General features: G+C 48.5%; 1 protein-coding gene across 3 annotated transcripts in view; it reads left to right on the top strand.

Moving 5' to 3' along the window:
* Positions 1–2,814: 2,814 nt before the first annotated feature.
* TMEM198 (transmembrane protein 198) overlaps positions 2,815–24,118 on the top strand; it is a 59,459-nt gene continuing 38,155 nt past the window's right edge. For 2 of the 3 annotated variants that reach the window (XM_040358077.1, XM_040358079.1), the window contains exon 1: positions 2,815–3,627. The gene's annotated coding sequence lies outside the window, so the exon portion shown is untranslated. Of the gene's footprint in view, positions 3,628–3,683; positions 3,775–24,118 lie in introns of those variants that run through there. The other variant, XM_040358078.1, reaches the window with a different exon arrangement.

Raw genomic sequence — 24,118 nt, 5'->3', positions numbered from 1 at the left:
CAGGGGAAGGGAAAGGGAGAGAGTGCTGGAGAGAGACAGAGGATAGAGAGAGAGAGAGTAGAGTCACAGGGGAAGGGAAAGGGAGAGAGTGCTGGAGAGAGACAGAGGATAGAGAGAGAGAGAGTAGAGTCACAGGGGAAGGGAAATGGAGAGAGTGCTGGAGAGAGACAGAGGATAGAGAGAGAGAGAGAGAGAGAGTAGAGTCACAGGGGAAGGGAAAGGGAGAGAGTGCTGGAGAGAGACAGAGGATAGAGAGAGAGAGAGAGTAGAGTCACAGGGGAAGGGAAAGAGTGCTGGAGATAGACAGAGGATAGAGAGAGAGAGAGTAGAGTCACAGGGGAAGGGAAAGGGAGAGAGCGTGCAGCCAGAGTGCTGGAGAGAGGGCAGAGACAGAAGGGGGGGGGGGGGGCATTTTGCATGCTAAAGAATGACAGTGAGAGAGCGCGAGAGAGAGATAGTGTAACCAGAGTGCTGGAGAAAAAGGGGAGACAGTAAGGAGAGGAGGGAGAGAGTAGAGAGAAAAGGAAAGGGGGGTAAAGTCAGAGTGCTGGAGAGAGACAAATAGGAGAGAGAGTAGAGATAGATAAGGAGGAAAGGCTGGAGAGAGACAAAGAGGAGAGAGAGTAGAGACAGATAAAGAGGAAAGGCTGGAGAGAGGGAGTGCTAGAGAAAGGCAGAAAGAGAGTCAATGAGAAAGAAGAGGAGAGAGTGAGTGAAGACAGGGAGCTGTAAAAAGAGGAGAGACAGTAAGGAGAGAAGAGAGAGTAAAGAGAACAGGAAAGAGAGGGAGTGCAGACAGAGAGCTGGGGATAGAGAAGAGACAGTAAGGAGAGGAGAAGAGAGAGGAGAGATAGAGAGAACAGGAAAGAGAGGGAGTGCAGACAGAGAGCTGTAGAAAGAGAAGAGACAGTAAGGAGCGGAGAAGAGAGAGGAGAGATAGGGAGAACAGGAAAGAGAGGGAGTGCAGACAGAGAGCTGGGGATAGGGAAGAGACAGTAAGGAGAGGAGAAGAGAGAGAAGAGATAGAGAGAACAGGAAAGAGAGGGAGTGCAGACAGAGAGCTGTAGAAAGAGAAGAGACAGTAAGGAGAGGAGAGGAGAGGAGAAGAGAGGGAGTGCAGACAGAGAGCTGTAGAAAGAGAAGAGACAGTAAGGAGAGGAGAAGAGAGAGAAGAGATAGAGAGAACAGGAAAGAGAGGGAGTGCAGACAGAGAGCTGTAGAAAGAGAAGAGACAGTAAGGAGAGGAGAAGAGAGAGGAGATATAGGGAGAACAGGAAAGAGAGGGAGTGCAGACAGAGAGCTGTAGAAAGAGAAGAGACAGTAAGGAGAGGAGAGGAGAGATAGAACAGGAAAGAGAGGGAGTGCAGACAGAGAGCTGTAGAAAGAGAAGAGACAGTAAGGAGAAGAGAGAGGAGAGATCGAGAGAACATGGAAGAGAGGGAGTGCAGACAGAGAGCTGGGGATAGAGAAGAGACAATAGAGAGAGGAGAAGAGAGAGGAGAGAAAGAGAGAACAGGAAAGAGAGGGAGTGCAGACAGAGAGCTGGGGATAGAGAAGAGACAGTAAGGAGAGGAGAGGAGAGAAAGAGAGAACAGGAAAGAGAGGGAGTGCAGACAGAGAGCTGTAGAATGAGAAGAGACAGTAAGGAGAGGAGAAGAGAGAGGAGAGACAGAGAGAACAGGAAAGAGAGGGAGTGCAGACAGAGAGCTGTAGAAAGAGAAGAGACAGTAAGGAGAAGAGAGAGGAGAGATCGAGAGAACAGGGAAGAGAGGGAGTGCAGACAGAGAGCTGGGGATAGAGAAGAGACAGTAGAGAGAGGAGAAGAGAGAGGAGAGAAAGAGAGAACAGGAAAGAGAGGGAGTGCAGACAGAGAGCTGTAGAATGAGAAGAGACAGTAAGGAGAGGAGAAGAGAGAGGAGAGACAGAGAGAACAGGAAAGAGAGGGAGTGCAGACAGAGAGCTGTAGAAAGAGAAGAGACAGTAAGGAGAAGAGAGAGGAGAGATCGAGAGAACAGGGAAGAGAGGGAGTGCAGACAGAGAGCTGGGGATAGAGAAGAGACAGTAGAGAGAGGAGAAGAGAGAGGAGAGAAAGAGAGAACAGGAAAGAGAGGGAGTGCAGACAGAGAGCTGGGGATAGAGAAGAGACAGTAAGGAGAGGAGAGAGTAGAGATAGAACAGGAAAGAGAGGGAGTGCAGACAGAGAGCTGTAGAATGAGAAGAGACAGTAAGGAGAGGAGAAGAGAGAGGAGAGACAGAGAGAACAGGAAAGAGAGGGAGTGCAGACAGAGAGCTGGGGATAGAGAAGAGACAGTAAGGAGAGGAGAGGAGAGAGTAGAGATAGAACAGGAAAGAGAGGGAGTGCAGACAGAGAGCTGGGGATAGAGAAGAGACAGTAAGGAGAGGAGAAGAGAAGAGAGAGGAGAGATAGAGAGAACAGGAAAGAGAGGCAGTGCAGACAGAGATCTGTAGAAAGAGAAGAGACAGTAAGGAGAGGAGAAGAGAGAGGAGAGATAGGGAGAACAGGAAAGAGAGGCAGTGCAGACAGAGAGCTGGGGATAGAGAAGAGACAGTAATGAGAGGAGAAGAGAAGAGAGAGGAGAGATAGAGAGAACAGGAAAGAGAGGCAGTGCAGATAGAGAGCTGGGGATAGAGACAGTAAGGAGAGGAGAAGAGAGGCAGTGCAGACAGAGATCTGTAGAAAGAGAAGAGACAGTAAGGAGAGGAGAAGAGAGGCAGTGCAGATAGAGAGCTGTAGAAAGAGAAGAGACAGTAAGGAGAGGAGAAGAGAGGCAGTGCAGATAGAGAGCTGGGGATAGAGAAGAGACAGTAAGGAGAGGAGAAGAGAGGTAGTGGAGACAGAGATCTGGGGATAGAATAGAATAAGAGAGACTTCCAGGTGACAGACAAGAAAGGAGGAAGAGAGAGACAAAGAGAGGAGGTGGTGGGAAGAGTCAGGGGAGGAATAGAAGGAAATCACAGAGAGAAGAAGGAGTGAAGATCTGGAGAGAGCGGGCACTGGGGAGGGTGGAGGAGAAGAGGGGCAGATGGCATGAAGCGGGCATGCCCAGGGGTAACTGAGGGCACAGGCTGCTTGTTAAAACACCAAGGAAAGTGCAAAGCAGGAGGTGTGAGGGCAGAGACAGCAGACACAGAGGGAAGGCTGACGGAGGGAGGGGAGGAGGGGGAGGAGGTCTCTTTTCACAAAGCCCCTCCAACCGCAGAGGGAGAAGGAAAGGAGAGAGCAGCGATGGGGACAAAGAGAGGAAGAGAGTGATGGAGAGAACAGCACAATGGCCACGTAAGACGAGCCCGGGGCCAGGAACCCAGCCATGGGGGAGACGCACTTGAGCATCACGTAGAAGAGACCGCTGGGGAGCCTGAGACTGAAGCGACGGACCCTGCCACTGCGTGCCGGACGGCCGGACCCTGGAGGGATCTCACAAGAAGACAGCCGGATGAAACGTTGCCGCTTGAGGATGAGTGTGAGACGGCAGGAGAGGCAGAGAGACAGCCAACATCGCCTTTGCACAAGAAAGAGACTGCTGGCGGCTGGACCGTAGGGTGACAGCTCCATGCATGGTCCCCATCTCAGGACACCTCCCACCGATGTGACTCACCCCACCCTAGGTACTGTCAATCCTACACTGGGTACCAACACTCCATGATTAGCAGAGACCTCCCTTATTTTCATAACAACCCCCCCAACCCCCCAACCTGAGAATAATGGGAACCATCAGCTGTTCAGGAATCTCAGACACACTGCTGATATCTCATGTAAGTTTCTTCCTTTTATCTCCCCCCCTTTGATCTGAAGACCCCCTAAAGACCCCCTAAAGACCCCATAAACCTAGACACCATACTTCATTCTCCAGTAGGAATCCCACCAAACCTTCTCACCCCCAAGGCTTCCTTATTAGTGATCCATGCATTGCTGCCCACCATCACCCACATCTTATGGCACATCATTTGTGAGTGCCAGCTTGGCCTCAGTCTGGCAGGCAGTGAGTTAAAGAAAAACCCTCCTCCCCGATGAGCCGAGATGGCTGCCAGTTCTGGGCACTGATTATGGGTGGTAAATAAACCGTGCTGGGGGGCTCATCTCGTGTTTTGCGTCGCTTCGCCCCCCAGCCTGGTTGGCGAGGTTGGTGTACGGCAAGGACAGGCCTCAGTCACTGGGAAATAGAATTGCCTCTTGTATAGCCTGGGGCTCCTCTATGTCTTTCCCACAATCCCGTCATTCCAAGTTATCTGTCGGCATCAGGTACATCTAGGATGGCAGAAGGCATTTGTATGGTGATAATGAGGATACCACCATCTATATCAGCCTGACCCAATCACAGAGGGACCCTATAATCATCGCGACTAGAGGACCGCCTGACAAAACCCTTTAGTTGGGGGTCAGTGGGAAGAATGTCCCTTACATTGGAGGTCAGTGGGAAGAATGTTCCTTACATTGGTGGTCAGTGAGAAGAATGTTCCTTACATTGGTGATCAGTGAGAAGAATGTCCCTTACATTGGTGGTCAGTGAGAAGAATGTTCCTTACATTGGTGGTCAGTGGGAAGAATGTTCCTTACATTGGTGATCAGTGGGAAGAATGTTCCTTACATTGGTGATCAGTGGGAAGAATGTCCCTTACATTGGTGGTCAGTGGGAAGAATGCTCCTTACATTGGTGATCAGTGAGAAGAATGTCCCTTACATTGGTGATCAGTGGGAAGAATGTTCCTTACATTGGTGGTCAGTGGGAAGAATGTCCCTTACATTGTTGTCCAGGGGAAGAATGTCCCTTACATTGGTGGTCAGTGAGAAGAATGTCCCTTACATTGGTGATCAGTGGGAAGAATGCTCCTTACATTGGTGATCAGTGGGAAGAATGTCCCTTACATTGGTGATCAGTGGGAAGAATGTCCCTTACATTGGTGGTCAGTGAGAAGAATGTCCCTTACATTGGTGATCAGTGGGAAGAATGCTCCTTACATTGGTGGTCAGTGGGAAGAATGTCCCTTACATTGGTGATCAGTGGGAAGAATGCTCCTTACATTGGTGGTCAGTGAGAAGAATGCTCCTTACATTGGTGATCAGTGGGAAGAATGTCCCTTACATTGGTGATCAGTGGGAAGAATGTCCCTTACATTGGTGATCAGTGGGAAGAATGTCCCTTACATTGGTGATCAGTGGGAAGAATGTTCCTTACATTGGTGATCAGTGAGAAGAATGATCCTTACATTGGTGATCAGTGGGAAGAATGTTCCTTACATTGGTGATCAGTGGGAAGAATGCTCCTTACATTGGTGGTCAGTGGGAAGAATGCTCCTTACATTGGTGATCAGTGGGAAGAATGTCCCTTACATTGGTGATCAGTGGGAAGAATGTCCCTTACATTGGTGATCAGTGGGAAGAATGTCCCTTACATTGGTGATCAGTGGGAAGAATGTTCCTTACATTGGTGATCAGTGAGAAGAATGATCCTTACATTGGTGATCAGTGGGAAGAATGTTCCTTACATTGGTGATCAGTGGGAAGAATGTTCCTTACATTGGTGATCAGTGGGAAGAATGTCCCTTACATTGGTGGTCAGTGGGAAGAATGCCGCTTATAATGGCAAATAGTGGAAACACTTCCCTTACATCTGTGATCAGTGGGAAAAATGTTCCTTACATTTGTGGTTAGAAGAAAGAATGCCCCTTACATGGGTGGTCAGTAAAAATGTGTCACCTAATAGGGGTAGTCATTGGGAAGAATGCCCCTTATGTTGGCAGTCAGTAGGAAGAATGCTCCTTTTACATTGGTGGTCGGTTGGAAGAATGTCTCCCTTATGATGGTGGGCAGAGACAGCTGAAAAGATCGTTGGTGTCCTGTTGCTGGCTCTGCCAAGTGACATTCACCCCAGAACTATGCTGGCACCCTTAGATGGAAGGTCAATCAGTCAAGGGACCCCTAGAAACCCCTTTGTTGAGCATGGCTGACCTATACAGTAATGATGTTCTTCAATCTTATGATCATGGAAATGTCTCTAGCGCCAATTGCGTACAAGGCAAGTGCCCAAGTCATTCAGACAGTGCAAACTGCTGCGAGGCTGTGCAGGTTACGGTAACCCATAGCAACCTACCTATTTGACAGTTTGAATCATTGCCATTGTTGCCACGCTCATTGGCCTGTGCACTACTCTACCGCTTGTATGCAATCGCGTCCAGCCGACCTGTAGCATCAGAAATCAACATTTAGGCTCCATTCACACCTAGGCGTTTTGTCGCCTGTAGCGCGACGCTATTGCAGCCTGAAATACGCTGGAGGGGTGATTTAACATTGTCGGCTATGGAGATGGTTCACATCTCCACGCCGAACGCCGAAACGCCGTACGCCTGAAGCTCAAAACAAGTCCCTGACCCTTTTTTTCAGGCGTCTTCGGCGTTCGGCCAATGTTTAATCACCCCTCCAGCGAAAACCACGGTAAAAAACGCTGCGTTTTGTCGCGGCAAATCGTGGTAAAATACGCCGCGTTCAGGTGTGAATGCAGCCTTAGCAGTTAAGTGCAGCCATGCTAAAGAAATATGGTTTCTGGTTGGTTGTCAGGGGTTACCATACTTATTAAATAAGATCCAACAATAAACTGTATCGTGCCAGCGAGGCGCACAAACATTGACGCATGCAAAGGACGCCGATATACGGTGGGAGTTCAAACTGAAGAGAACAGTTGGCCATTGCTGGGATCTTTTATTTTTAGATCAGACTTTGGGCCTTGTTTATCAAAGAGCTGTCTACATTGTCTGCGGACAGCCAATCACAATCAAGATACCACCACAGGTTTGAATCTGATTGGCCGATTGAGGGCAGTGGAGTTCAGCGAGACCTATGTATGCAAATGGTTGTTCCGGGCAGCGGCTCCCACTCGCTTCCATCTGTCAACGACGAGTCTTTTGTTGTTGGGGAAGTTATATAATATTTATGTGTACAGACAGCATGGCGTGTCCGTAGATGGCAAAACTCAATATGTACCAGATGGTGCCAGCCTTCACCAGTCCAAGGTTACAAGGGGTTGCCCCGAGACATAGAGGTCCCTACAGAGGTCCTTATTTAGACACAATACCACAAAATGTGATTTTATACATTTGCACGCTGCTCACAGGTTGGGTAGTTATGTACTCCAATATAGACAGATGGGGCCGGATTCAGATACATTGGAGTATCTGTCGGCGCGGCGTACCGTATCTCAGATACGGTACGCCGCCGCAACTTAGGGCGCAAGTTTCGTATGCAGAAAGAGCTTGCGCCCTTAGTTACGGCGGCGTAACGTATGTGTGTTGGCGTAAGCCCGCCTAATTGAAATGGGGATGATATGGGCGCGTTTTATTTAAATTCACTGTAACTCCCACGTATTTGACGTATTTTACAAACGGCGCATGCGCTGTTCTTGAAAAAATCCCAGTGCGCATGCTCGAAATTACGCCGCAAGTCGTCATTGCTTTAGACGTGAACGTAACTTACGTACAGCCCTATTCGCGAACGACTTACGCAAACGGCGTAAAATTTTCAAAACTCGACGCGGGAACGACGTCCATACTTAACATTGCGTACGCCTCATAGACCCAGGAGCAACCTTACGCCGCAAAAAAGCCTAACGTAAACGACGTAAAAAAATGCACTGGGGCGTACGTACGTTTGTGAATCGGCGTATCTACCTAATTAGCATATTCATCGCGTAAATCTACGGAAGCGCCACCTAGCGGCCAGCGTAAATATGCAGCCTAAGACACTTACGCCGGTCGGATCTTAGGGAAATCTATGCGTAACTGATTCTATGAGTCAGTCGCATAGTTACGATTCCGCACACTCAGAGATACGATGGCGTATCCGGAGATACGCCGTCGTGTCTCCTTTCTGAATCCGGGCCATGGTATTTATGACTCTTTGATGAATAAAGACTGTGGGCCAGATTCACGTACGACTTACGCCGATGTATCTTCTGATACGCCGCGTAAGTTCTAGGATGCGCCGTCGTATCTATGCGCCTTATTCTTGAAACAAGATACGCCTGAATTTTGGCTTGATCCGACCGACGTAAGTCTCCTACGCCGTCGTATCTTGGGTGCATATTTACGCTGGCCGCTAGGGGTGCTTCCATTGATTTACGCGTCGAATATGTAAATGACCTAAATACGCCGATTCACAAACGTACTTGCAGTAAGCTACGCCGTTTACGTAAGGCGTACGTCCTGCGTAAAGTTATCCCACCTAAAGCAGGGGTAAGTCTTGTTAGGGTATGGACGTTGGAACAGCCGTTGTATTTTACGTTGTTTACGTAAGTCGTACGTGAATGGGGCTGGGCGTAAGTTACGTTCACGTCATACGCATTGAGCCGTCGTATCTTAGGGAGTATATGCGACGTGATTCTGAGCATGCGCGCACATGCGCCGTTCGTTCGGCCATTCATTTACATGGGGTCACGGTTAATTTAAATACAACACGCCCACTACCTTCCTAATTTGAATTAGGGGGGCTTACGCCGGCCCTTTTACGCTACGCCGACGTAACACACGGAGCAAGTGCTTTGTGAATACTGCTCTTGCCTCTCTATGTTACGTCGGCGTAGCGCATATGAGATGCGCTACGCCTGCTCAAAGATACGCCGCTGTACGTGAATCTGGCCCTGTGTATCTGATTGGTTGTTCTGGGCAACAGCTCCTATTTTGTTCCCGGTTTTTAAATCATTTTTTATACTTTATAGGATATTTATATGTAGAAACTGTAAGATGTCTGTAGTGTTTTTAGACAGAGTACATGGAAAATGCAAATATGTAGCAATATCTGACATCCTACTATGTAACTATGTATCCATCTCCAGCGTTTGACATCTCTGGGTCCCTGCAAACGTCTTAGTACCGTACAGTTGTTGTTTTTTTTTATGTTGCTTTTTTTTTCTTTACTGGCTTCTCAGCCAAATTATCACAGGTTGCATAATTGCTCCCCGAGGTATTCCCAGGTCTGTGCAATTCCCTCCAATTACCCCGCTTTTCCTTTCCATAAAAAAAAAAACACTGGTTGGCTTTATTCACCTGCAATTGCCCTACAAATGTCTTGGAAGACCCTTTAGGGCCACCATACATATTACAATCTCACCACAGAATCAACTTTATATTTCAAGGGGTTGTAAAGGGACAATTTTTTTTCTTCCTAAATAGCTTCCTTTACCTTAGTGCAGTCCTCCTTCACTTACCTCATTCTTCCATTTTTCTTTTAAATGTCCTTATTTCTTTTGAGAAATCCTCACTTCCTGTTCTGTCTGTAACTCTACACAGTAATGCAAGGCTTTCTCCCTGGTGTGGAGTGTCGTGCTCGCCCCCTCCCTTGGACTACTGGAGAGTCGGGACGCCCACTAACACACGGCTCCTTTCTCTATCTGCAACGTAGAGAGCGTCCTGACTCTCCTGTAGTCCAAGGGAGGGGGCGAGCACGACACTCCACACCAGGGAGAAAGCCTTGCATTACTGTGTGAAGTTACAGACAGAAGAACAGGAAGTGAGGATTTCTCAGAAGAAATAAGGACATTTAAAAGCAAAATGGAAGGATGAGGTAAGTGAAAGAGGACTGCACTAAGGTAAAGGAAGATATTTAGGGAAAAAAAATTACCTTTACAACCCCTTTAACAAAATAATCTATTTGCATCCAATCATGCAGGTCCTTGCACTACATATGGGGTTGACTTACTAAAGGCAGGGGCGGACTGACCATTCGGGCACTCGGGCACTGCCCGAGGGCCCCATGCCACTAGGGGGCCCCATCAGGGTTAACAGCCTCAGTAAAACCAGGGACAGTATGTAAATATTTGTGTTTTTAAAAAAATCCCAAGATTATAGCTGCCCCGCCTCTCCAATACCTTTTCAGTGTGTGTGTGTGTATTCTGTGTGTGTATATTGTGTATGTATACTGTATGTATGTGTATACTGTGTATGTGTATACTGTGTGTGTGTATACTGTATGTGTGTATACTGTGTGTGTATATTGTGTGTGTATACTGTATGTATGTGTGTGTGTATGTGCATACTGTGTGTGTATATTGTGTGTGTATACTGTATGTATGTGTGTGTGTGTGTGTGCATACTGTGTGTATATTGTGTGTGTATACTGTATGTATGTGTGTGTGTGTATACTGTGTGTGTGTATACTGTGTGTGTATACTGTGTGTATACTGTATGTATGTGTGTGTGTGTGTGTGTATACTGTGTGTGTGTATACTGTGTGTATACTGTATGTATGTGTGTGTGTGTGTATACTGTGTGTGTGTATACTGTGTGTGTATATTGTGTGTGTATACTGTATGTATGTGTGTGTGTATACTGTGTGGCCCCATAATCTCCTATTGCCCGGGGGCCCCATAATCTCCTATTGCCCGGGGGCCCCATAATGTACTATTGCCTGGGGGCCCCATAATCTCCTATTGCCAGGGGGCCCCAGAAGGGTCGGACTTTGAAGGCACAGTAAACAATGAAGGATATAGAAAAATTATCACATTTATTGAGACAAAAAAACATATACGGTATGAAAAAGAGCATGAAAAAACAGATTAAAAGGCATATATATTAAGATACATGATATATAGTGAGCCCTTGTGCGTCAATGCGTTTCGCTGTTAAGCTTCGTCAGGACACATTCGGGGTTGTTGGTTGCAAAAAAAGAGGAGAACAGGTCTCACTATCTAAAATAAAACATATGTGTTTATAATTATGGTAACAATAACACAGATCTTTAAAAACACTGTTCTGTCCAAAGAGATCTGCAATCTCTGACCCTCATTTCCTCCATTAGATCTGCAATCTCTGACCCTCATTTCCTCCATTAGATCTGTACTCTCTGACCCTCATTTCCTCCATTAGATCTGCAATCTCTGACCCTCATTTCCTCCATTAGATCTGCAATCTCTGACCCTCATTTCCTCCATTAGATCTGCACTCTCTGACCCTGACTTTCCTCCATTAGATCTGCACTCTCTGACCCTCATTTCCTCCATTAGATCTGCACTCTCTGACCCTCATTTCCTCCATTAGATCTGCACTCTCTGACCCTCATTTCCTCCATTAGATCTGCACTCTCTGACCCTCATTTCCTCCATTAGATCTGTACTCTCTGACCCTCATTTCCTCCATTAGATCTGCAGTCTCTGACCCTCATTTCCTCCATTAGATCTGCAATCTCTGACCCTCATTTCCTCCATTAGATCTGCACTCTCTGACCCTCATTTCCTCCATTAGATCTGCACTCTCTGACCCTCATTTCCTCCATTAGATCTGCAATCTCTGACCCTCATTTCCTCCATTAGATCTGCAGTCTCTGACCCTCATTTCCTCCATTAGATCTGCACTCTCTGACCCTGACTTTCCTCCATTAGATCTGCACTCTCTGACCCTCATTTCCTCCATTAGATCTGCACTCTCTGACCCTCATTTCGTCCATTAGATCTGCACTCTCTGACCCTCATTTCCTCCATTAGATCTGCACTCTCTGACCCTGACTTTCCTCCATTAGATCTGCACTCTCTGACCCTCATTTCCTCCATTAGATCTGCACTCTCTGACCCTCATTTCCTCCATTAGATCTGCACTCTCTGACCCTCATTTCCTCCATTAGATCTGCAGTCTCTGACCCTCATTTCCTCCATTAGATCTGCAATCTCTGACCCTCATTTCCTCCATTAGATCTGCAGTCTCTGACCCTCATTTCCTCCATTAGATCTGCACTCTCTGACCCTCATTTCCTCCATTAGATCTGCAATCTCTGACCCTCATTTCCTCCATTAGATCTGCAATCTCTGACCCTCATTTCCTCCATTAGATCTGCAGTCTCTGACCCTCATTTCCTCCATTAGATCTGCACTCTCTGACCCTGACTTTCCTCCATTAGATCTGCACTCTCTGACCCTCATTTCCTCCATTAGATCTGCACTCTCTGACCCTCATTTCCTCCATTAGATCTGCACTCTCTGACCCTCATTTCGTCCATTAGATCTGCACTCTCTGACCCTCATTTCCTCCATTAGATCTGCAGTCTCTGACCCTCATTTCCTCCATTAGATCTGCAGTCTCTGACCCTAATTTCCTCCATTAGATCTGCACTCTCTGACCCTCATTTCCTCCATTAGATCTGCACTCTCTGACCCTCATTTCCTCCATTAGATCTGCCCCCCCTGACCCTCATTTCCTCCATTAGATCTGCAGTCTCTGACCCTCATTTCCTCCATTAGATCTGTACTCTCTGACCCTCATTTCCTCCATTAGTTCTGCACTCTCTGACCCTCATTTCCTCCATTAGATCTGCACTCTCTGACCCTCATTTCCTCCATTAGATCTGCACTCTCTGACCCTCATTTCCTCCATTAGATCTGCACTCTCTGACCCTCATTTCCTCCATTAGATCTGCAGTCTCTGACCCTCATTTCCTCCATTAGATCTGCAATCTCTGACCCTCATTTCCTCCATTAGATCTGCACTCTCTGACCCTCATTTCCTCCATTAGATCTGCACTCTCTGACCCTCATTTCCTCCATTAGATCTGCAATCTCTGACCCTCATTTCCTCCATTAGATCTGCAGTCTCTGACCCTCATTTCCTCCATTAGATCTGCACTCTCTGACCCTGACTTTCCTCCATTAGATCTGCACTCTCTGACCCTCATTTCCTCCATTAGATCTGCACTCTCTGACCCTCATTTCGTCCATTAGATCTGCACTCTCTGACCCTCATTTCGTCCATTAGATCTGCACTCTCTGACCCTCATTTCCTCCATTAGATCTGCAGTCTCTGACCCTCATTTCGTCCATTAGATCTGCAGTCTCTGACCCTAATTTCCTCCATTAGATCTGCACTCTCTGACCCTCATTTCCTCCATTAGATCTGCACTCTCTGACCCTCATTTCCTCCATTAGATTCGCACTCTCTGACCCTCATTTCCTCCATTAGATCTGCACTCTCTGACCCTCATTTCCTCCATTAGATCTGCACTCCCTGACCCTCATTTCCTCCATTAGATCTGCACTCTCTGACCCTCATTTCCTCCATTAGATCTGCACTCTCTGTCCCTCATTTCCTCCATTAGATTCGCACTCTCTGAACCTCATTTCCTCCATTAGATCTGCACTCTCTGACCCTCATTTCCTCCATTAGATCTGCACTCTCTGACCCTCATTTCCTCCATTAGATCTGCACTCTCTGACCCTCATTTCGTCTATTAGATCTGCACTCTCTGACCCTCATTTCCTCCATTAGATCTGCACTCTCTGTCCCTCATTTCCTCCATTAGATTCGCACTCTCTGAACCTCATTTCCTCCATTAGATCTGCACTCTCTGACCCTCATTTCCTCCATTAGATCTGCACTCTCTGACCCTCATTTCGTCTATTAGATCTGCACTCTCTGACAGCCCTCTCAAGCATTACATATATTGAACATTATGTGCGGCTCTTGGGCGATGTCAAGGGCCAGATTTGCGGCCCTCTTTGGTTCATAAGTTGATAACCACTGCCCTACCCTGAACATACCGCTCGGCCAATGTTCCTCCAGTGCCAATCACACAACCAAATGCCAAGGGATTGGTCATGTGATGCCAACAGAGTTCAGGCAAAGCCACTGAGTTAGGATGACCACATTTCCAAATTACCATTCAGGGACACCCTCCCTTCCCAAAAATCAGCTTGTGCTGTAACGAATCACAGCACAGTGATTGGACACAAGAGGCGGGATTTATGATTTCTCCAATCACAAGCAGGGGGCGGGATTGTGCTCCTCCAGGCATTCCCGGCCAGGACAAGTACTGTCAGTGAGTAAAGCGGTGATGTGGCGGCCTTTTTAGGGGCATCAGATTGGCCCGTGGCTGTGTCAGTTTCATTCTGGGACACTGTATTGTCCTTAAATGAATGTGCCCGGGACAGACCTGCAAAATGCGGGACTGTCCCGGGCAATCCGGGACACGTGGTCACCCTACACTGAGTGTTAATAGGCTTGTTTTTTCTGTAGCTCATCTGCACTTGAAGCTTGTTCACACTAGCGGTTGAGGGGTGACAAAACCCCACAGTTGAGTCATATTTTTTCCTGCTCCCCATCTCTTTAGCTGCAGTGGCTGGGGGTATACACAGGGCTTTTTTTCAGCAGGAACGCGGGGGAACGTAGTTCCGGGAACCTCCAGCACTGAATGTATGTAATGGCAAGGGGTGCTGGGGTGTGCTGGAGGGTCTATTAATGCTGACTACTGGGGGGGTCTATTGTTGCGTGGGGGGGGTCTGTTGTTGCAGGGGGAGTCTATTTTTTGCAGGGTGGGGCTTTTTTGTTGCTTGGGGGGTTAGCGGTTACTGGGAGGGATTTACATTTGAGGTGGTAATCCTCTGTTGCTGGCCGCTGGGGTATTTATTCATGCAGGCTGCTAGGAGATCTATTGTTGCTGCCAGGGGTCTATAGTTGCTGAAGTTGATCTATTTGTGTGGGGGGGGGGGGATATTGTTGTGGGGATCTATTGCTGCTGGGGGGGGGGGGGGCTACCAGGGCTGGACTGGGACAAAAATTTGGCCCTGGACTTCATCCAGACTGGCCCACTTTGACAGGTCTCTCCCATGGCGGCTGGACAATTCCCACCCACCCCCCCCCCCCCGGCCACCCGCACCCTCTCTCCCCCTTCACTAGCCACTCGCCGGCTGGTACTGGTACTCTTATAGGCAGTACCAGTGGGGAAGCTAGACATTATTTCTCCCGGGGCAAAGAATCAGTTTGGTGCCCCCCCCCCCCCCTTATGAGACAAGATTAGGCAGAAGTGAGAAGCTCCCAGGCCATAGCTGTTGAGTCAGCTGTCTGTCCCCTCCCCCATGCTCCTCTGTCGTCCCCCCTGCTCCTCTGGTCCTCCGCCTGCTTTTCTGTCCCCCCTAGGTGAGCGCTGCGGGAAGGGAGAGACAGAGGAGCGAAGGGAGGCAGCGGTCCACTGTCACTGAAGCCGGCCCACCGGGAAACTCCCTGTAGTCCCAATGGCCAGTCTATCCCTGGGCGCTACTGTTGCTGAGAAAGTGTATTGTAGTGTTGGGGGTCTATAGTAGCTAGGGTGGATTTTTTATTGCAGGGGGAATTACTGTTTCTGGTTGGAGGGGATCTATATTACTGCTTTCCTTGTGATCATTAACACATTCCATGCAAATGACTTAGCACCACAAAATGATACTTGGTTGTGTATTCTCTAAAAGGGGCAGTCTGAGAGGTGGGTAGAGGGTGGAACTAAGGGACACTGCTCGGAGGTGGGTAGGGGTCGGAAACAAGGGGTGACTCAGAAGTTGGGAGTACCTGCATCCGTTTTCTGAGAAAAAAAGCCCTGGGTATACATATGCCATGGCAGGAAGTATGCCCCCTGACGCTTTCAGCCCCCACCAAACACAACCCATTCAAGCGAATGGGGCCACTCTGAATGTTTTCCGTGACTGCGTGCAATGTACGCGGTTGTGGCGCCCAAGTGCGGGGTTCAAGGGGTTAAATCAGGCGGTGAGAAGGCAATACAATGCTTCCTCACTGCTTGTCAAATGCTCTGAACCCGGATCGCTCTTCAGAGATCAAAGCACGTGTGATCAAGCCCTAAAATACCAAAAGACTGTCAAAGCGCAGCGCTGACTTGGTTGAAGCGGGTAGTTAGGCGATGCTGCGCTCCTTGAGCGGGGAGACTCCAAAACACTGAGAAGAGAAATAAGAAGGGCGCAAACGCCTAGTGCAAAGACACCCTAGGAATTGTTATTAGAAACGCCAAAAGCATACTCGCATATAAGGATAAATGAATGTCATATACAACTCTAGTGTCGAGGATGACAAATCTCAATGGTTGGAAAGCTGACGTGTTTCGGGAGGCAAACTCCCTTCCTCAGAGCTCACCCGGAGGAAGCTGTTCACATGGCGTGGTCAGTAGCGGTGCCTCCGTAAAGGGCGCAGGAGCGCCCCCCATCTCTCCTGCACCTGTGAATGCTGTACGTTCGCTGTTTGCTCAGTGTTGTGTTAGGGAAGCGAATAAATTGCTTCCCTTACACTGACCCGCCTCTCAGCCAATCAGGTGCTCGGTTCTGGTTACTTTGTCACCTGATTGGCTGAAGCGACAGGCACTGTGATTGGATGCTTATCGATCGTCCAATCATAGCAGAGGACAGGAAGTGGACGGGAGAAGACATGGGGAATCAGAGCGTGGAGTACAGCGCCGAGACAGGTAAGTGCCGGGCGGGTGGCACACTGGCAGCAATTGATGGAGCACACTGGCAGCAATTGATTGGCACAGCGGTGAAAATTGATGGGGCACACTGGCAGCAATTGATGGGCACACTGGCAGCAATTGATGGGCACAGCGGTGAAAATTGATGGGGCACACTGGCAGCAATTGATGGGCACACTGGCAGCAATTGATGGGCACAGCGGTGAAAATTGATGGGACACACTGGCAGCAATTGATGCAGCACACTGGCAGCAATTGATGGGCACAGCGGTGAAAATTGATGGGGCACACTGGCAGCAATTGATGGGCACACTGGCAGCAATTGATGGGCACAGCGGTGAAAATTGATGGGGCACACTGGCAGCAATTGATGGGCACACTGGCAGCAATTGATGGGCACAGCGGTGAAAATTGATGGGGCACACTGGCAGCAATTGATGGGCACACTGGCAGCAATTTATGGGCACAGCGGTGAAAATTGATGGGGCACACTGGCAGCAATTAATGGGGCACACTGGCAGCAATTGATGGAGCACACTGGCAGCAATTGATGGGCACATTGGCAGCAATTAATGGGCACACTGGCAGCAATTGATGGAGCACACTGGCAGCAATTGATGGGGCACACTGGCAGCAATTAATGGAGCATACTGGCAGCAACTGATGGGGCACACTGGCAGCAATTGATGGGGCACACTGGCAGCAATTGATGGGGCACACTGGCAGCAATTGATGGGCACACTGGCAGCAATTAATGGGGCACACTGGCAGCAATTGATGGAGCATACTGGCAGCAACTGATGGAGCACACTGGCAGCAATTGATGGGCACACTGGCAGCAATTGATGGGCACACTGGCAGCAATTGATGGGCACACTGGCAGCAATTAATGGAGCACACTGGCAGCAACTGATGGAGCACACTGGCAGCAATTGATGGGGCACACTGGCAGTAATTGATGGGGCACACTGGCAGCAATTGATGGGGCACACTGGCAACAATTGATGGGCACACTGGCAGCAATTGATGGGGCACACTGGCAGCAATTGATGGAGCACACTGGCAGAAATTGATGGCCACACTGGCAGCAATTAATGGAGCACACTGGCAGCAACTGATGGAGCACACTGGCAGCAATTGATGGGGCACACTGGCAGCAATTGATGGGCACACTGGCAGCAATTGATGGGCACACTGGCAGCAATTGATGGGCACACTGGCGGCAATTGATGGGTACAGTAGCTGCGTTTGATGGCACAGTGGCGGCAATTTATGGGCACAGTGGCTGCGCTTGATGTTTGTTTTTTCTTTCAGTTTGTTTGCGCCCCCCCAAAAAATGTTGAGCACCAGCCGCTACTGGGCGTGGTCATAATGCTTTGCGCCTTCGGCCGCATCATGTTTAACACAGTGGGTCGAGTTGACAGTTGTCAGCGCCTGTCTAACTTGGACATTCAAGTCAATGGGCTGTGATGCAACTGTGAACCAATCATTGGCTCGCAGTTGCTATGCAGAAGCCCCACTGTGATGGCAAAAAATAAATAAATCAGGCATTCAGGAGGCCTCAGCACTGCTTAGCCACATTCTGAAAAGCAATCCACCTTGGATTGCTTTGTAAAGCATGGGATTTGAGAACCTAGCTTTATTGATTGGCTTTTAATTGATTTTAATTCTGCAGCTTGAATGACCTTAAGGAGGATGCGTTGCTCCTGCTTTGCATTTCTTTGATGGCAGCAGGTCCTATTGAAATCTGTTTGTGTTGTAGGCAAAAGCAGCCCTGCACCCAAACACATACATATGAATAGCGAGTAAAAAAAAAACGAAACAAACCCGGTGTACACAAGCGAGTCTGCTAACCACCGGACCACCAACATCTTCTGGGTTAGAGCAGGAATACCATGGTGCTATGCTACTCAGAAGGAAGCAGGACCTGCCTATCTAACGATAAAGGCAGGTGTCCCAATACTTTTGGCAATATAATGTGGACAGCCTTCCCAGAAGAGTTGAAGCTGTTATGCCGCGTACACACCATCATTTTCCAGCATGAAAAAAACGTCATTTAAAATGATCGTGTGTGGGCTTCACATAATTTTTCAGGTTCTGAAAAACGACAAAAAAAGAAATTTGAACATGCTGCATATTTTAACGTCGTTTTAAACTATTAGCTAGATTCACAAAGAGTTAAGCCGGCGTATCAGTAGATACGCCCTCGTAACTCTGAATCTGCGCCGTCGTACATTTAAGTGTATTCTCAATTTGAGATACACTTAAATGTAGCTAAGATACGACGGCCTGCGCCGTCGTATCTTAGCTGTCTAGTTCCGCCGGCCGCTAGGGGCGTGAACGCTGATTTACGCCTAGAATGCGTAAATCAGCGAGATACGCCTATTCACGAACGTACGCTTGCCCGTCGCAGTAAATATACGCCGTTTACGTAAGGCGTTTTCAGGCGTAAAGTTAGTCCAACAAAAAGCTGGCCTAGCCAATGTCAAGTATGGACGTCGTTCCCGCATCTAATATTGAAAATTTTACGTTGTTTGCGTAAGTCATCCGTGAATGGGGCTGGACGTAATTTACGTTCACGTCGAAACCAATAAGTCCTTGCGGCGTACTTTGGAGCAATGCACACTGTGATATGTCCACGGACGGCGCATGCGCCGTTCGTTAAAAACGTCAATCACGTCGGGTCATGGTTTATTTACATAAAACACGCCCACCTCTTCACAATTTGAATTAGGCGCGCTTACGTCGGCCCATTTACGCTACGCCGCCGTAACTTAGGAGGCAAGTGCTTTGTGAATACAGCACTTGCCTCTCTGACTTACGGCGGCGTAGCATAAATACGATACGCTACGCCGGCTGTAACATACGCCACCCTACGTGAATCAAGCTATATATATATACCGTATATACTCGAGTATAAGCCAAGTTTTTCAGCCCTTTTTTTAGGGCTGAAATTACCCCCTTGGCTTATACTCGAGTCAGTGTACCTTGGGCGTCCATTTTTTAAAACTCGCGGCTTCCTCCTGGTCCCGCCCCATTCTGTGAGAGGCGTTTGACACTGTGTTCAGTGTTCCGCCTATCACAGACGTTCTTTCATCCTCGGACTCAGTTTCCCAGCAGACACAGTGGTCAGTGTTCCGCCTATCACGGACCTTATCTTGTCCGGGGATGAAAGAACGTCCGTGATTGGTGGAACACTGAACACAGTGTCTGCTGGGTAACTGAGTGCGAGGATGAAAGAACGTCCGTGAAAGGGGGAACACTGAACACAATGTCAAATGCCTATCACGGAATGGGACGGGACCAGGAGGAAGCCACGAGTTTTAAAAAATGGACATTCGCACCGCAGCCTGTCAAGAATTTCAGGTACGCTGCAATGTGCACAGTGAGCATGTAATGGGCACAGTGAGGTAATGGGCACAGTGAGGTTGTAATGGACACAGTGAGGATGTAATGGGCACAGTGAGGATGTAATGGGCACAGTGAGGTAATGGGCACAGTGAGGTTGTAATGGGCACATTGAGGATGGGCACAGTGAGGTCATTAGCACAGTGAGGTAATGGGCACAGTGAGGCGTGCAGGCTGAGTTCTCAGCATAGCTGGAGAACTGACCACACTGTGCTATCATGTCTAGGGTGGTCAGTTTTTAATATAAAAGCAGAGGGACTAGCAGGGATTTCACATAAAGGAAACAATACAAAGAGAACAGGAGACTTTTTCATACAAGTACATGGTACAGCACATATCAGGAATATGAAATGTTAGGTTTACATATTCTTTGCCCAGAAAAGCTATACATTTGGGGTCATAAGGAACTATAGCAGCAGAAAAATAAAGATGTTGCAAAGTTTTCAGTTATTTAACATGTACCAGAAATCTAAATCTAAATCTAATCTATGCTAAACATAGACCTCTGCAATGGATTCCATCAATGATCCCTCCTGAGTCGGGGTCAGGAGAGGGGCCGATGTCCTATACAGGGCAGGATATCATTACTCACTGGACCGCACCTGCTATGGTTCACGCTCGGGATTAGCAGGCAGGAGGCCTCGCCAGGTTAACTCTCCATCCCGTGACAGTTCATGTCACAGCTGTGACCAGTAGAAGAAGCTTTTCCAGCTAGCAGAGGATACAAAGCTTAATCAGTAATCCCTATATGTGACGGGGGAGGGGAGACACACAGATCGAGGGTATGTGCATCTGAACCAAACAACAAATAGGAAGATTTTGGCAGCCACCTTTATCTATTGAACCAATATACCGTATTTATCTGGGTATAGCGCGCACCGGCGTATAGCGCGCAGCCAGTTCTAGGAGGGAAATTTCCTGGAAAAATAAAATTACTTACAGTTTAAATGTCCCTCTTCGGTGTCTTGCCCGGCGTCTATCGGTGGCCTTGTCCGGTCCGGCGTCCGTCTTCGGCCTTCGTGGTGTCCTCCCCGCTTCTCCCGCGCTGTCACCGAGCGCCGCCGCCAACATATACCGAGCGCGGTACACTCGGCTAGGCTCGGCCACGCTCGGCTCCTCTCGCAGGGCGTGACCGCGTGACTTTGAGCCGAGCGTGGCCGAGTGTACCCGAGTGTACTGCGCTCGGTATATGTCGGCGGCGGCGCTCAGACACAGGGGATCGGCGTATAACGCGCACCCACGATTTCCCCCTGTTTTTAAGGGGAAAAAAGTGCGCGTTATACGTCGATAAATACGGTAATACTTGGTGGTTTTGGTGAAATTTATAAGGCATGAGCCTATATACATCGGCAGAATGGCACGGTTGGGCAGATCGACGTATATATACGTCACCTTTAAGACGCGGCATTGTAGGTGCGCGCCCACCACGAGCTGTGACCAGTGTCCTGTCACTAGGCGGAACAGGGAAATGCTTGTTTACATTAGCATTTCCCCGTTCTTCCTCTCCGTGAGACGATCACGGAACTCCCGGTGGATATCGAGTCCGTGGGACCCACCGTCAGACTCACGGAGAGGAAGAACGGGGAATGATAATGTTAACAAGCATTTCCCCGTTACGCCTAGTGACAGGACACAGATCACTGCTCCCTGTGATCGGGAGCGGTGATCAGTGTCGTGACACACGTAGCCTATCCCCCCCAACAGTTAGAACACATCCCTAGGACACACTTAACCCCTTCAGCGCCCCCTACTGGTTAACCCTTTCACTGTCAGTCACATTTACACAGTAATCAGTGCATTTTTATAACACTGATCGCTGTATAAATGTGAATGGTCCCAAAATAGCACCAAAAGTGTCCGATGTGTCCGCAAAAATGTCGCAGTCACGATAAAAATCGCTGATCGCCGCCATTACTAGTAAAAAAATAAAATATTAATAAAAATGCCATAAAACTATCCCCTATTTTGTAGACATGGCCCAGATTCTCAAAGGCGTTACGACGGCGCAACACCATTTGCACCGTCGTAAGTCCTAATCTGGCCCCGGGTATCTATGCGACTGATTCTTAGAATCAGTTACGCATAGATACCCATTAGATCTGACAGGCGTAAGGCTCTTACGCTGTCAGATCTTAAATGCAATTTTTTTCCCGCCGCTAGTTGTCGCCGACGTCGTTTTCCCCGTCGCTTATGTAAATTAACAAATTACGACGATTCCCGAACGTACGCGCGCTCGACGCAAAGAATTTACGTAGTTTCCGTAGCCTTTGCGGCGCGTAAAGTTGCCCCTGGGTCTATGGAGGCGCGGCCAATGTTAAGTATGGCCGTCGTTCCCGCGTCGAAATTTAAAAAATCAACGTCGTTTGCGTAAGACGTCCGTGAATGGCGCTGGACGCCATTTACGTTAACATCTAAGCAAATGACGTCGGTGCAACGTCATTTAGCGCAATGCACGTCGGGTAATTTACCCGACGGAGCATGCGCAGTACGCTCGGCGCGGGAACGCGCCTAATTTAAATGGTGCCCGCCCCATTTGAATTGGGTGGGCTTGCGCCGAGCGCTTTTACGATACACCGCCGCAGGTTTACAGGTAAGTGTTCTGAGAATCAGTCACTAACGCTGTAAACCTGCGGCGGTGTAACGTAAATCACATACGTTACGCTGCCCAGGAGCAATGTAATTCTATGAGAATCTGGGCCTATAACTTTTGCGCAAACCAATAAATAAACGCTTATTGCGATTTTTTTTTTACCAAAAATATGTAGAAGAATACGTATCGGCCTCAACTGAGGAAAACATTTTTTTTTATATATATATTTTTGGGGGATATTTATTACAGCAAAAAGTTTAAAATTTTGCTTTTTTTTCAAAATTGTCGCTTTATTTTTGTTTATAGCGCAAAAAAATTAAAACGCGAGATGATCAAATTCCACCAAAAGAAAGCTCTATTTGTGGGAAAAAAAAGACGTAAATTTGTTCGGGAGCCACGTCGCACGACTGTGCAATTGTCAGGTAAAGCGACGCAGTGCCGAATCGCAAAAAGTGCTCTGGTCTTTGGCCAGCCAAATAGTCCGCAGGACTGAAGTGGTTAAAGCGGAGCTCCACCCTAAAGTGGAACTCCCGCTGATCGGAACCCTCCCCCCCTCCGGTGTCACGTTTGACACCTTTCAGGGGGTGCAAATACCTGTCTAATGACAGGTAATTGCACCCACTTCCGGCCACACAGTCTCGGGCAGACTGCGGGCATGACGTCACCTCCCGTCCGCCCCCCCCGTTGTGTCCTGGGAACACTCGGCTCCCAGTACACAGCGGGAGCCAGTCAGACGGCGCAGCGCGACTCGCGCATGCGCCGTAGGGAACCGGGCAGTGAAGCCGAAGCGCTTCACTTCCTGGTTCCCTCACTGAGGATGGCGGTGAGGGGGGGGGGGGGGCAGCAGAGTGACGAGCGATCTCTCGTCCTCTGCTGCGGACGGCGCTGCACTCCAGGACAGGTAAGTGTCCTAATATTAAAAGTCAGCAGCTGCAGTATTTGTAGCTGCTGGCTTTTAATGTTTTTTTTCAGCGGAGCTCCGCTTTAAAGTAATGTGACATTTTGTTTTTCTTTGGAGAAAGTTTTTTTTTTAATAGCAGTACTTTATGCCATTAATTCATATTGAATTGGCCTAAGGAACTCAGGTTCCCTTTCATAGGTTTGGACAAAGTGATCTCCTCTTGGTTGGGCTGGTGGTCATTTCAGTGCCGGTCAGATACCCTTTTCGCTGGCTTTCTGTTTTCTTCTTCTCATTCTCCTTCACATTCTGCTGGGAACAGTTTTTGCTCTTAGAGCGGCGGAGGTGCTCTACATAGACATTGGGGTAGATTCAGGTAGGGGCGCGCACTGATACGGCGGCGCAGCGTTTCGTTTTTACGCTACGCCTCCGTAAATTACTGGAGCTACGCTTCATTCACGAAGCATTTGCTCCGTAATTTGCGGCGGCGTTTCGTAAAAGGGGCCGGCGTAACCACGCGTAATTTAAATGATCCCGTAGGGGGCGTGGATCATTTAAATTAGGCACGTTCTCGCGCCGAACGTACTGCGCCATGCTCCGTCGGGAAAATTTCCCGACGTGCATTGCGGTAAATGACGTCGCAAGGACGTCATTGGCTTCGACGTGAACGTAAATGGCGTCCAGCGCCATTCACGAACGAGTTACGCAAACGACGCAAATTTTGAAAATCGCGACGCGGGAACAACGTCCATACTTACCATTGGCTGCGCCTCCTAATAGCAGGAGCAGCCTTACGGCGAAAACGACGTAAAAAACGAGCGCCGGCCGTGCGTACGTTTGAGAATCGGCGTTAGTATGCAATTTGCATACTCTACGCTGACAACTACGGGTGCGCCACCTAGCGGCCAGCGTCAGATTGCACCCTAAGATACGACGGCATAAGAGACTTATGCCAGTCGTCTCTTAAGGCTACAGTCGGCGTATCGAGCTTTCTGAATACAGAAAGTCG

The sequence above is a fragment of the Rana temporaria genome, chromosome 6, assembly GCF_905171775.1.
Source record: "Rana temporaria chromosome 6, aRanTem1.1, whole genome shotgun sequence".
In the NCBI taxonomy this organism is placed as follows: Eukaryota; Metazoa; Chordata; class Amphibia; order Anura; family Ranidae; genus Rana; species Rana temporaria.
The sequence above is the reverse complement of the archived record's forward strand: the minus strand, read 5'-3'. Positions and strand labels throughout refer to the sequence as shown.